Below are 15,969 nucleotides of genomic sequence, written 5' to 3' on the forward strand. Positions count from 1 at the left end.
TATTAGGAAGTTTCTAGAAACGTATGCGTACAAGAATATCAAAACTTATGGGATTCTGCGAAGGCAGTTATGAGAGGTAGATTGATATCATTAAACACATATATGATAAAAAGAAGAGAGACTTATGTCAGGCACATCATCACCAAACCTCCAGCAACTAGAACAGAGTCAGCAGGACAACCCCTCCAATAGCAAAAGAAAAGAAATAATAAAAATCAGGGAAGAGTTAAACCAGTGGGAAGACAAGAGAACGATGTAAAAGATATATGCAGCTAAAAGCTGGTTCTATGAAAGGATCGACAGAATTGACAGACCACTGGCGAATCAGACAAAGGACAGAAAGGAGAAAACATCAATAGCCAGGATGAGGGATGAAACAGGATTAATTACAACAGACCCCAATGAGATTAAAAGGACAATCACAAAGTACTATGAAGATCTGTATTCTAATGAATTCAGAAATGTGGAAGACATGGATAGCTACTTGGAAAAAGAGTCCCTCCTTAGATTATCTCAGACAGAGGTCAAGAACCTCAACAAACCCATAGCACAAGAAACAGAAAGGGTCATCAAGAAGCTACCAACCAGTTACTGTGAGGTGGCAGCTGAGAAGGCGGCTGTGGTGGCGCCTGCAGTGGCAGCGGCAGCAACAGAGGAGACAGCAGAGGCAGCAACAGTGGCTACAGAAGATGGCCGATTTTCTGAAAGGATTTCCCTTCTACAACAAAAGCAATTTTAGCTGATTCCATGCTGACTCTGTGTGCAAAGCCTCGCTCAGCCTCTCCGGAGAGCATGTTGGGCTGCCTACCTTGTGTTCAGAGTGTGGGGACCCAGCTTCTTATCCGACTCTTCTTGGTCTCCCATAGAACAGACGGCCCTCAGTCTACCTGCCCACTCGGGAGTACCAATCTGAACAAATCATTGTGACCGAGAAAATCAATATCCTCCTGCGCTACCTGTACCAGCAATGGGACAAAAAGAACGCTGCCAAGAAGCGAGATCAGGAGCAAGTGGACCTGGAGGGCGAGAGCTCAGCTCCCCCCAGCAAGATTGCCTGGACCGACAGCCAGGACATGCACTAGGACACTTAAGACTCTCACTGCCCTCCCCCAAGCCTCCTGTCGTGTCTGCTCTGCATCATGCATCTGCGCCCGCCCCACCTGCCAGCCCACCCCACACCATCCACACTGCGTCCACTCTCCTAGGAGCTGATGTATTTATTTTCCTCGACTTTTTACTTATGCTGTAAAGTGTTCCCACCAATGGTTAAAGAGGACTTCAAACCCTGTAAAAAAAAAAAAAAAAGCTACCAACAAAAAAATTCTCTGGGCCAGATGGCTTCACAGCAGAATTTTACCAAGAATTCCATTAAGAGTTGACTCTGATACCCCAGAAAGTATTCCAAAACATAGAAAAGGATGACAAACTCCCAAACTTATTCTACGAAGCCAGCATAACTTTGATACCCAAACAGGGCAAAGACCCCACAGGTATAGAGAATTACAGACCAATATCTCTAATGAACATACATGGAAAAATCCTTAACAAAATATTGGCCAATAGAATACAAAAGTATATAAACATATCATCTACCACAAACAGGTAAGATTCATCCCAGGGATGCAGGGATGGTTTAACATGTGAAAAACCATCAATATTATATATCACATCAAGAAAAACAAGGTAAAAAAGCCATATAATATCCATAGATGCAGAAAAAGCATTTGACAACATCTAACACCCATTCCTAATTAAGACACAAAGATAGGAATGGAAGATAAATTCCTCAAGCTGATACAAGCTGTCTAAGAAAAGCTAACAGCTAATATCATAGTTAATGGAGAAAAGACAAAAACAATCCCACTGAAAAATGGTACAAGACTAGGATGTTCCTTGTCCCCACTTCTATTCAATATCGTACTGGAGGTTCTAGCTAACAACATAAGACAGCAGAAGGGATCCAACTGTGAGAAGAGGAGGTGAAACCACCGCTATTTACAAATGACATGATCCGGTATTGAAAACCCCAAAAGTCCCACAATGGGAGTATTTACAGCAATAGAAGAATATGGAAAAGTGGCAGGATACAAGATCAACAAAGAGAAGTCGGTAGGATTGCTATACACACCAGACAGGGCCATGGAAGAGGAAATCAGGAAGGCAGTACCCTTCACAATAGCCAAGAACAAACTGAAATACCCAGGACTATATGTAACAAAATATCCTAAAGAACTATACAAGGAAAATTACAAAATCCCACTATAGGAAACCTAAAGCGACCTCCACAAATAGAAGAACATCCCAAGTTCATGGATTGGAAGGCTCAACATAGTAAAGAGACAATCTTACCCAAGGCACTTTACAAGCTCAATACTATTTTGATTCAAATACCAACAACCTACTTCAATGAATTGGAAAAACCAATCACTATGTTCATATGGAAAGGGAAGAAGCCCAGAATTAGTAGAGAACTCCTCAAGAAGGACAAAGTTAGAGGACTCACCTTACCTGATTTTAATATGTATTACATAGCTACAGTGGTCAAAACAGCATGGAACTAGTACAATGGCAGCTACTCAGAGCAGTCGAAAAGAATAAAAAGCCCAGGAATAAAACCATCAGCATATATAAAATTGATCTTCGACAAGGGTCCCAAAACCAGCAAGTGGGAAGTGTATGCCTTTTTAACAAGTGATGCTGGAAAAAATAGATATCCACATGTAGAAAAATGAAACAAGACGTTTACCTCACCTCCTGCACAAGACTAAACTCAAGGTAGATCACGGACCCAGAAGAAAAACACCAAACCATCAGGACCATCAAAGAAGGAATCGGGGGAAACCTAAGATCATTGGCCTTGGGAATGCATAGACTCACTGAAATAGAGAAGGGCACACACACAGGTGAACTGGAAATTGACAAATGGGATTTAATAAAAATAAAACCCTGTGTGCCTCAAAAGACTTCACCAAGAGGGTGACAAAACAACCCACAGACTGGGAGAGAAATTTAGTAAAGACATATAGGACAAAGGGCTCATTACTAAAATCTACAACACCTTCATGACCTGAAAAAAGAGGAAAACAGTTAACCCCCTATGGAAGTGGGCAAAATAACTGAAAAGAACTTTCACTAGGGAAGAGATCCAAAAGGGCCAAAAAGCATATGAGAGTGTTCCCATTCATTAGCCGTAAGAGAAATGCAAATTAAAACCATGAGATAGCACCTGACACTCCCAAGCCTAGCAGAAATCAGAGAGCAACAAGTGTTGGAGGGGTTGTGGTGAAGCAGGAACCCTCTTCCATTGCTGGTGGTCATGTAGATATGTACAGCCACTGTGGCAAGCAATCTGGAGATACTTAAAGAAAATGGAAATTGATCAACTTTATGACCCAGTCATCCCTCTACTGGGCATATACCCAGAGGAGGTAACAAAGAAAACACGACCAGTCATCTGCACTCCAATGTTTACTGAGGCACAATTCACAATCTCAAAGACATAGAAACAGTCTAAGTTTCCATTGATAGACCAGGGGATTAGTAAGCTCTGGCACAAACTATGGAGTATGATACAGCACTGAAAAGCACAAACAATCACATGAAACACGGCGTTTCATGGGATTGGAAGGAATCGTGTTAAGTGAGGTAAGTCAATCTCAAAAAGACAGGTATGAGGCCCCTGAGGTAAGTACAATCAGCACTGCAGGAATAGAATAGACACTTATCTCTCAATACATGGGTGGGATTATAGGTAGTTGGGAGATCAGACAAAACCCAGGAAGGTACATGTGAGTCCAACATAAATAAGGGGAAAGGAGGCAGGAGAATGTGGGTGGGGAGAAAGTGAAATGATGACAGGGGCAGAACAGGGCACTAACCCACCCGAGGGGAGAGTATTGGTTGTGTCCCCACAGAATCGTAATGTGCATACAGAACCCAAGATGATGCGCCAAACCAGGGGGGCAATTAACAGGTGGGGGAATCCATAAAAAGACTGTTCTATAGGGTTAGCCCCAACCAGAACCAGCCTGACCCCCCACCATGGAAGGGTGTGCCACAGAGAATGACTAGACATTTTGATGGGGGAAATAAACTGCCCTGCCATGCTCAGAAGGAAGCAGAAGAAAATGAAGGGGGAGGAAGGGAGTGGAGCGCAACCTGGACCACCAAGCCCTGAGGATAATAGCCCTGCTCAGAGGAGCCATTGCACAGAGAGGACTTTATGACCTGCTCCATCAGGAAACATGACACCCGCGCGGACCCATAGCCCTACATGGGACAACACTGAAGACACAGGGTAGGATTTGTGCTTGAGCTGACCCCACCAAAGCAAAACACTAAGGGCGTACAGAGCAAACTTATCCCAAGGGGATATAAAAAAAAATAGACTTTGAGGCCAGGGCGTGGCACCCCATCAGACCTGACAGGAAAACACTCCTAAAGGTCAACAGACCTTAGACCATTTACAGACTTTCCTTTTTTTAATGGTTTTTGATTCTTTGTGTCATTGGGTTATTTTGTTACTGCTGTTGTTCTGTATTGCTTTGTTTGGCTGTCTTGTTTTTATGTGCATATCATCTCCGCAGGTCTATCAAGATAAGATAGGCTGGATAAACAATGTGGAAAAACAGGACTGATGGTTCTGGGAGGACATGGGAGATGGTAAGGTGGGGGAAAGGAAGTGGTGTTAACCAACCCAGGGACAAGGGAATGGGTGATTCAAAATCAGTGGCAAGGATGCTGTAGGAAGCCTGGGAGGGTGTGATCAAGGGCAATGGAACGAGAGGAATTACTGAAACCAAAATGAAGGCTGAGCATGATAGTGGGACAAGAGCAAAGCAAAAAGAAACAGAGGAAAGAACAAGGAGGCAAAGGACATTTATAGAGACCTAAACACAGGCATGTATATATGTCAATATATTTATATATGATGATGGAGAAAGAGATCCATGTGCATATATTTATAGTTTTAATATTAAGGTAGCAGATGGGCATTGGGCCTCCACTCAAGTATTCCCTCAACATTAAAACATTGTGTTCTATTACTGTGATTCTCATTTGCACGACACACGTGCGGAAGACAAATGTGTGCACAAGCAAGTGTAGTGAAGAAAGCTGATGGTGCCCAGCTATCAAAAGATACAGCATCTGGGGTCTTAGAGGCTTGAAGGTAAACAAGTGACCATCTAGCCCAGAAGCAACAAAGCCTACATGGAAGAAGCACACCAGCCTGTGTGATCAAGTGGTGTTTAAGGGATCAGATATCAAGCACCAAAGAACAAAAAAATCCTATCATTGTGAATGAGGGGGAGTGTGGACCCAAGGCCCATCTGTAGGCAACTGTACATTCCTTTGCCGAGGGGTCACGGGGAGGAGATAAGCCATTAGGTTAGAGTGTAGCATCAAAGAAACACACAACTTTCTTCTAATTCTTAAATGTTTCCTTCTCCCCCACCACCACCCACCACCCCAACCCCTAAGCACTATCATGATCCCAGTTCTAACTTACAAACCTGGCTAGACCAGAGGATGTACACTGATGCAGATAGGAACTGGGAACACAGGGTATCCAGGACAGATGAACCCTTCAGGACCAGTGCTGAGTGTGGTGATACTGGAGGGTGGAGGGAAGGTGGGATACAAAGGGGGAACCGATTACAAGGATATGCAAATAACCTCCTCTCTGGGGGGGTGGACAACAGAAAAGTGGGTCAAGGGAGACATTGGACATTGTAGGATATAATAAAATATTAATAACTTATAAATTACCCAGGGTTCATGAGGGAGGGGGAGTGGGGAAGAAGGGGTGTTTGAGGCTCTGATACCAAGGGCTTAAATAGAAAGCAAATGTTTTGAGAATGAATGAGGGCAACAAATGTACAAATATATTTGACACAATAGATGTGTATATGGACTATGATGAGTTGTACAAGTCCCCAATGAAATGATTATAAATAACAAAAAAATGAAATGAGAGCCCACGGATTGGGAATTGTTTTTTTTTTAACCAATGACACATCGGACAAAGGGCTAATTGCAAAAATATACAGAACTCTGTATTCCCTGTGTGTTTCCAGTTCCCATCTGTACCATTATACATCCTCCGGTCCATCCGGACTTGCAAGGTAGAACTGGGATCATGATAGTTGGATGTATGAGTGGATTGTGTTACGTGTTGTATGAGCCCCAATAGAATGATTTTAAAAAATTAAATTTTAAAAAATATCCTTTAAAACATATCTATACAGAACTCTATAACATCTCAACAAGAAAATAACAAGAGACCCAATGAAAAAATGGGAAAAATGTATGAACGGACAATTCACCAAAAATGAAGTACCTGTGAATAACAAAAAATATTCGCAATCACTAGCCTTTAGGAAGATGCAAATTCAAACCACAATGAGATCGCACTTAACCCCTACAATGCCAGCCCAAACCAAAGAAGGAAATCAAATGGTGGAGAGGATCTGGAGGGATTGGGATTCATATATACTACTGGTGGACTTATAAATACATACAGCCACTGTGGAACACAATGAGGCACTACAAACAATCAGAACTTGAAATCCCATATGATCCAGCAATTAGTTATCATGGAATTCATAGAGAGAAATATATTTTAAAAAAACAACAACAAAGTAAAAGAGATAAAGCTCAATCCAAAAGAGGAATATTAAAAACTACAATAGATTTTAAATGGGTCAAAAAGGAACTCAAAGGATAAAGGGTTATATTTTAACTTAACTGCATCTGCGATTATCCACCTTCCAAAGAATTCTGCGTGAGAGCGAGAACATTCACATTCCTGCTCTATGGTCACAGTATTTCTCCAGTTAACGTAGTTAACATGGGCCAAGAGAGAGAGCAAATGTAAAATCAGATATTGGTCTTGATATCAATGTACGTAAGCATACAGGATGTCTACCAGGCTTTCCTAGTCTCTGTATTCATGATTTCCTGCAGGATATACATCTGCAGTCATACAATGTGGCAGACATTTTGTTCAACCCTTCTGTCTAATTAGTGCATCAGAGTTTATCTTATGGACTTTGAGGAACATCAAAGAAAATGTAATTGGATGCTGGAGGCACTTCCAGTCACTAAATGCATATACATTGCCACATTCCCTGTATTCATATGGTTTCTCTGCTTTACAAATCCTCTTTTGTCACATGAATCCTTTCGAGACAAAGGCCAATCAGAACTACATCGGTTAAAATCCTAATGCAGTTTACTGATACATTGAGAGAAACCAAAAGAGAGTATATGCAAAGTAACTACATAGCCAGATCTCTCCTTCTGCAAGAGATCACAGGTATGTGATGTCATATGGCTCCCTGTGGAGTTTCCCATCTTAACTGAACTTAACACTTTTCAATTTTGTGTCTTTATATAAAGAAAACTTAGAAACACAGGTAAAAGTTTGCTATCCACATTCATTACAGCTACATGGTAACTATCCTACATGAAAAAGTTGATGAGACATGAGCTCTTCGTTTAAAAAAAAACAAAAAAACTTTTTTATGATTTAAAACTTTACAGAATAAATTGGTTTTCCATTCAATAATTCATACATTGATTGTATTCCCAAGATATACCAGCCTTCTTCCCACTTCCACCCTCCTTATGTTTTTATACTCTTCATCCTTCTTTCCTGTTCCTTCTTGCTTTTAAGAGTTTGATCCCTAAGCAAATGCTGTCCATTTGGCTGTGCAGAGTTGATTATTCTCGGGAGTGTATGTTATTCTCAGATGTTATCTTTCCCCTCCAAGCCAGTATATTGTTTGGCTGAAAGCTGAAGCAGAGGAGTGAGTACAGGTCCCAGAGTGAAGAGTCACTAAAGCCCATAATTTGTGGATTCCAAGTCTCCATCAGACCAGTAAGCCTGAACTATTTTATAATTTTGTGTTTTGTTCCACTTTCGTCTACCACTCGACTTAGAACCCTTTTGTGATCCATCTAGTTTTTCTGGTCTCAGGGTTGTGGAGGATGAGAGTCGCTGTGGTCAATTCATCCTCTGGACTAATTGTTCCCATACATCTTCTATTTTCTTTATTCTTCTTTTACTGTACTTCTGTGCTGTCTCTGGTGGGTGGGGGTGGGTAACAAAGAGCATGCAGGTGGTGCACGCAAAAATGTCATCTGTGTGGATACTCTACTAGTTGGTACATCTCTGATCCAGAAACACCAGGTTCAGCTCTTTGAAAGAAGAACAATGAGATACCCATGCACCCTGTGGATGTCTGGAAGGCCCTCTCTTTGAAATAGTGAGCCATATCAGTAGAGAGACAGCAATGCTGAACATGGGTCTCCATATGCTAAGTCACAATCGTCTGTTCCCATGCTTGGCCCAGGCCAAAGTCTACCACCTAACCTCTTCCTTTGTTTTGAAAGCTTTGTCACACTAACTCCAATGAAAGGTTTTCTTGTGAATTTTCTCATGTTTAACAAGATCTAACTTCCACATATAAGATTTCCCACAAATAATTCATGGAAAGGGCTTCTTTCCTTGGTGAAATCTCTGATGTACCTACTAAGGCATCACATTCACCACATGAAAGGTTTATCTCTGGTTTGAATTCATAGATGTGTTTTGAGATGTGCTTTTTGAATGAAGCCTTTGCCACATTCACTACATACATGGGATTTCTCTCTCTTCAGGATGAGTTTGCTGATGAACAATGGGCTTATTCTTCCTAAGAAAGTCTTTTCCACATTCACCACATACAGGGTTTTGGTTCCTGTGTAAATTCATAGATGAGTTTTGAGATCTCCTTTCTGAATGAAGCTTTTGCCACATTCACTATGTACATGGGGTTTCTCTCCAGTATGAATTCCCTGATGAACAGTGAGGTCCTTCTTCCTGATAAAGCCTTTTCCACATTCACCGCATACATGGGGTTTCTCTCCAGTATGAATTCCCTGATGAACAGTGAGGCCCTTCTTCCTGATAAAGCCTTTTCCACATTCACCACATACATGGGGTTTCTCTCCAGTATGAGTTTGTAGATGAGCTTTGAGATTTGCTTTCTGAGTGAAGCCTTTTCCACATTCACTACATACATGAGGTTTCTCTCCAGTATGAATTAACTGATGAACAGTGAGAGCAGCCTTCCTGAGAAAGGCTTTTCCACATTCACCACATAGATGAGGTCTCTTTCCAGTATGAGTTCGCCGATGATCAGCGAGGTTCTTCTTCCCAATAAAAGCTTTTCCACATTCACCACATACATGGGGTTTCTCTCCAGTATGAGTTCGCTGATGATCACTGAGATTATTCTTCCAGATAAAAGCTTTTCCACATTCACCACATACATGGGGTTTTTCTCCTGTGTGAAATGCCTGATGTCCTAGAAGGGATTTTTTCCAGCTGTAAGCTTTACCACACTCACGACATACATAGGGTTTTTCTCCTGTATGAGTTCGTAGATGCATTTTGAGATGGTTTTTCTGAATGAAGCCTTTGCCACATTCACCACATACATGGGGTTTCTCCCCAGTATGAGTTCGCTGATGAGCAGTGAGAAGACTCTTCCTGGTGAAGCCTTTCCCACATTCATTGCACACACAGAGAGTCTGTGCCGCATGAGTTTTCTGATGTTTCTTGAGGTATGATTTACTGTGATAACATTTGCCACATTCTAAGCATTTATATAGCTTTTGCAGTTCGTGAGCTTTTTGATAATGTTCATTAAGTTTGAACATTTTATTGAATTTTTGCCCACAATATCTGCATCTGTAGGTCTTATCTAGTGTATCAATGATCTGGTGCTCATACAGCAAAGACTTTTCAATGAAGGCCGTCCCACGTTTATCACCTGGGTGTGGTTTGTCAATTTCATATGATTCCTGATGCTGAATCCACTGGGACTTCATGAGCCTGGATTGTTCACACTCAGGGAATCTCATTTCACTATAAAATTGCTCCCGTTCAACATGGCGAAAAGTTTTCTCATCTCCATTGAGCACAGCTGACTTCTGTACTTTGTTGCTCCTGTTCTGATTTAATTCCAGAATGATTAAATCTGATTTTACAATTTCTTCATGTAAGCCAAACATCTCATAATTTTCCTTGAGAGGAAAATTAGTTTTGTGCTGAGAAACCATACTTTCCAATGTATTACATTTATAGCACCGTTCCTTTCTGTTCATATTTCTTTCATGTTGCAAGTATTCGAGCATATGATCACCATCTTTCTGGAGTTCTATAAAAGAAGAGAACAATGAATCTTTCCATCATCTTGATTTATAATTGACCTCTTAAAATAAGCATTGATACAAGGTAAATCTTTAGTGACAACCCTCTTATATGAATGTAAATAAAACACTATGCTTAAAGTTTATTGTCCACTGGAAGAAATACAATCATGTAAGCAATCCAAATGATAAAAACAGTTATTATAGAAGCAAGGTTGGATATGAAATTAATGAATGAACACAGATTTGGTATTTGTTTAAATAAGGCCATGAAAATATACAACAAATGTAATACAAACAAGACATTGAGACCAATAGGCCAAAGTAGTGGTAAGGCTTGCTAATTTCAGTTGGTAGATGACAGATGTATTCATTCCATCAATCTTTACTGAGAGACAACTAAATACTAGATAAAGCTGGGAATGTGAAAAATGCAGAATTTTCTACTTGGGAGAAAACCATTTTTACAGGTATATATGAAAGGTACTATGGCACAGCTACATATTGTTTATGTTTATGGAGCCTGTATTCTAGCTCACAGCACTCATCTTATAGTGCTGTCCTGTGGTGCAGGTTGCTGTGATGCCAGAAGCACTGCCACCCAGTATTTCAAATACAAGCAGGACCATCCATGGTCCACAGGTCTTAGTGGATTCTCCAGAAATAGGGACTGGGAGGAAGACCTGGTGATCAACTTCTGGAACATGAACCCCTCAGGTTTAATGGCAACGAAATAACACTGAACAAGTACTAAATCTTCAAAGTACAATCAACAGTAATGATGTGGATGGAGGAGAGCTTTGGGGACCTTAAGTGGTTAACAGGTCATGACTGAAAATGAGAAAAAAATCGCTGCATATATTCTCTAATAATTGGAAGACTGGATATATGAAGTATTATCAAGAACAATTGCAAGTTGTCAAAACAAAATGGAATGTTTAAATATTGATGGTATATGGCTTATTAAACTTTAATAGACTGGTACTGGCTATTTTTAATTAGATAATCAAGTGGTTTATAAGGCTGATATTGACAAATCCAAAATACTGGTGTCATATTCATCATCAAAAAGTACATAGCAAGATCTTCTCTGAAGTATAGTTCTGTCAGTGGTAGGTTAATATTCACATGCATGCAGGTAAGACAAGTCACAAGTGTTATTTAAATCTGTGCACCAACTGTTAAAGCAAACATAAAGTGTGGGATTTAGCCCCACAACCAAACAGGCCCTTAGAAATAGCATGTGCAATTAAGGAAGATGGAGACAGCAAAATGGGGTAGAGCGGCCTCATCTCCGATGTCAGAATAAGATAGCAAGGTCATTTAATAGTGAATTTATATAGTCGCAATGGGTGGCAGCCTCCAGATGGCACAAACACAACAGAATGGACAAATTGGATTGTGGGAATATCCTGATTACTTTTAGAACACTTCATGATAAGTATCAGGCTGTAGGAAACTGAGGACCAAGAAGAGGGTGGATGGAGACAAATTCTTTATTCTCAGAATTAAGGAAGATTGCAAGGCCTAGTATCTGTGAAGAGGAAGGCATTCACATTTGTAAGTTGGAAAAGAGTCCCAGTCACATTCTCTGAATTAAAAATCATCCCCACAATACTCCCTTATTACAGTGTGACCTTAATGATACCTCATACAAGAACATGGCAAATTACTAGCTGCCACCAGCTTTAGCTATAAGAGCAGACCTGTTGTTATTGGCCACCCTGTTCAGGGGACAGTTACCCCTCCCCCCCCACCTGCCCTCAGCACTGAACTTAAGTTGCTCACCCAAATAGTTCAGGGACCTCCAGGTTAAAGACACTGCCTACCTTGTTAGGTACATAGGTGTCTGTGTTTCTGTTTGTGTGGTTGCGGGGGGGGGGGGGGTTGCGGTGTGGCTGCATGCTCGAGACATTATACCATATATACTAGAGTATAAGTCAACCCAAATATCATAAAAACTGCATTTTACAACACATCTGCATTAAAAAGTGCTGAAAAACTAGGCATAAACATGAGTATATATGGTAAATTGGTAAAAGAACATTCTCTCTCCTGCTCAGACTTGACATCCTGGAAGAGGTGAGTGCCTTTCTATTTCTGCCCTTCAATTACACAACCATCCCTTAGGACCCTTCCAGAAGGCATTTAAGAGACAAAAGGATAGTTGGTTCCTTGAGTGATAGCAACAAAAGGAAGCTAATTGCTTTTAAAGCTAGGCATCTTTAGCTGAGAAGCAAGAAGTCAGCCACCTGTAGGAGCTGTATTCGAACATCTGTAGTGGAGGGAGGTTAGTTGGGAAGAAAACTCTATCTGGAGATTTTGCATTATCAGCTCTAGCTTTATCCTTGGGGCTTGTGGAGGTTTTCTTCTAACACTAGTACTGGTCTTTCAAGCCCTGTGGTCAGGAGTATAGAGATAAGGCTGCCTTATACTTTCATCCAGGTTCTGTTTTCCACAGTGAAAAAATTGAGGGTGGTGGAGGGAGAGAATAAAGGGGAGCTAATATCAAGGAGCTCAAGAAGAAAATGTTTTGCAACTGTGGTGGCAATTGTACAGTACTGCTCCATGTGACTGAATTATGAAATCTTATGATATCTGTAAAACCTCCAAATAAAATGATTAAAATATATATATTGAAAATTTTGCATAACTTTTGCATCCTGACACTGATCAGCCATACAATCATGTGCAGCGATGAATGTAAAATTTGGGAACAATATGAGTAATTGGAAAATGTGGCTTTCGTGAAAGAAATGACACACAAGTTAACTGATAAAATTTCCTCAAATGCAAGTTGAAGCTAGCCAAAGGATTTAGATCACAGAGCGTAGAGACTATCTAAAGAATAAACTTGAGGATTTGAACACTAATGACCGAAGACCAAATAAGTTGTCGGATGACACCATGGACATCATACACCTGGAAACCAAAAGAATACTAAAAAGACAGAAAACAAAGACAGCAATATTGAATATACTATGCACTGTTTCAACAACAACAAAATCAGTGGTGGAATATAGAGCCAAAATATTCTTCAGAAGCAGCAAAGCATCTTTTAGGTTTTGGACCTGTTAAGAAGGTGTGGGCTTAAGAAGGCATACTGCATAGTAAGGAATATGCATCAGACATGCATTTAATGAAAAGAAAATAAGAAAGAAAGAAAAAAGAAAGCAGGATGTTAATAATGTCCTTTGCACTTACAAAATTATTGGAGGAACTGGCAACTTAAATAAAAACTGAGCCATCTAGCTAAGAAGCAACAATGCCCACATGGATGAAGCACACCAACCAGTGTGATCACGAGTTATCAGAGGGATCAGTTATCAGACATTATCAGAACAAAAAATTGTATCATTGTGAATGAGGGGGAGTGCAGAGTGGAGACCCAAAGCCCATCTGTAGGCAATTGGACATCCCTTTAAGGAAGGGTTGTGGTGAAGAGACAAGCCAGTCAGGGTGCAGTGTAGCAAAGATAAAACATACAACTTTCCTCTAGTTCCTAAATGCTCCCTATATCCCCCCATCCCCCATCATGATCCCAATTCTACCTTACAAATCCAGCTAGATCAGAGGATGTACATTGGTACAGATAGGAACTGGAAACACAGGGAATCCAGGTTAGCTGATCCCTTTAAGACCACAGTGTGTCAAATACCAGGAAGGCAGAGGAAGGGTGGAGTAGAGAGGGGGAACCGATTACAAGGATCTACATATGGGTATGGACAACAGAAAAGTGGGTGAAGGGAGACATTGAACAGTGTAAAATATGACAAAAATAATAATTTATAAATTATCAAGTGTTCATGAGGGAGGAAGGAGTGGGGATGGAGGGGAAATTATGAGAAGACGATGCCAAGGGCTTAAGTGGAGAGCAAATGCTTTGAGAATGATGAGGGTAAAAAATGTGCAAATGTGCTTTACACAATTAATGTATGGATGACTTGTGATAAGAGCTGTATGAGCCCCCAGTAAAATGATTTTTTAAAAAATCTTACAGGTAGAAAAAAATTGAAGGTACAGTACTAAAGAATATCCTAACTTGATAACAATTTTTTGCTGGGAAAATGATCTTAGATACCTGAAAATAACAGAAGTCACACATGTATTTCATCGAAAAGAGTAAACTATGGAAAAATATGTGTGTTAAACAATTCCAACAAAGACGGCAATTTTACCATCTCCATTAGAAAACAGAAATAACTTATGTCACTAGAATCAAGAAAACATTAAAGGGAGAGGAGAAAAAATGAGAAAATGAAAACCAAACCTTTAGAGTAGTGGTTCTCAAGCTGTGGGCTGTGAAGCCTTTGGGGATCAAAGGTCCCTTTCACAGGGGCTACCCGATTCATAACAGTAGCAAAATTAGTTATGAAGTAATAAAAATAGAGAAACTCCAAGGGGGAAGCTAAGGAAACACAATGGAGACCTATTTATGGTGGGAGCTAAAGATCTATGCTTGCTCAATAGTGGAGGAATGTGTTGTATTCTGGGGACAATTATGTACTCCAACTTCTCTGTTTGGAGAGAGGCTTGCAAGATGGATTTCATAGTAAGGTAGAAGCACATAAAAGGGAAAGTTTGACAATCTTTTTTTTTTTTAACTATTGCTCTTTTTATTATAAAATGTATTTCAAAGGAAAATTGATTTTCTTTGGAAGGATGTTTGCGGTAATATTTCACTTAAGCTACACAGAATAGTGAATGATGGACAATTCACTGAGAACTATTCCAAGGAGTTTAAATGATTCGTTTACCTGTTGTGCTGCTGTCTAACTCAATCTTGATTGATTTATTTTTACCAATTTTTGACATTACTCATAAACACAAACAGGACGGCCTTATCACATACTGTTGAATGATGTTGAATGATCATGTGATTCTTTTTTTTTTAAACGTTTTATTAGGGGCTCATACAACTCTTATCACAATCCATACATATACATACATCAATTGTATAAAGCACATCTTTGTCCTAATCATTTTCTTTTTTTTTAAGTTTGACAATCTTAAAGAAAATTATGGACACAGACATATAATAATGTAAATCAAATAAATGGAAATTTAAAAATCTAATTTCAGAAAAGCTACAGGAATACTTTTTGCAACTGGTAGGAAAAGTGAGGTCTCACATTCGAAGGAGCACACACTTTTATGTATTATCCGACACCTATGATGGATGTGAGGCCTTCTACCTGTTGAATCAACCTCCCCGGCCAATTCCCCTTAAGGTATTTTGCCCACGCACCTGAAAAATTTCCACTATAGCTTGTCTCTAAAAACGACCACATTTCTCCTTGTTCCTATTGAGAGGAAGCTTCTGAGGTAACAACTAGATTACCTGTTCATAATAAATTACAGAATCTTAGACACACCAATTTTAACCTAAGGTTTGTAAAGCCTGCAGACTGTTGTGTTTCTAGGAAAATTATGTTCAAAGGAACACAGTAAAAGGTGTTCTTGCAAGAGTAGAAGACCTTACTCACTAACTTAGTACCAGAGAATGCAATGAGAATCTACCTCTTTAAGAAAACCACAGACACTGCAAAGAATTTAACACCTAAGATAGGAAAAGTCAGTGAGGAGGCCAATAACTCGAGAACTCTCCTCACCAATGGAAACCAGGTTGCGATAGTTCTCAGACATCACATCCTGATATAGGGTCTTCTGAGCAGAGTTCAGGAGCTGCCATTCCTCACGGGTGAATTTTACAGCCACATCATTGAATGTCAGTGATTCCTGTAGTAAGAGAAGTCTATTTAATGACAT

At 40.1% G+C, this 15,969-nt stretch overlaps 1 pseudogene; it reads left to right on the forward strand.

Moving 5' to 3' along the window:
* The first annotated feature begins 689 nt into the window (after window positions 1–689).
* On the forward strand, window positions 690–1,091 carry LOC142430909 (DET1- and DDB1-associated protein 1-like; annotated as a pseudogene).
* Window positions 1,092–15,969: the final 14,878 nt, after the last annotated feature.

This window comes from Tenrec ecaudatus, chromosome 17, assembly GCF_050624435.1.
Source record: "Tenrec ecaudatus isolate mTenEca1 chromosome 17, mTenEca1.hap1, whole genome shotgun sequence".
Taxonomy (NCBI): domain Eukaryota; kingdom Metazoa; phylum Chordata; class Mammalia; order Afrosoricida; family Tenrecidae; genus Tenrec; species Tenrec ecaudatus.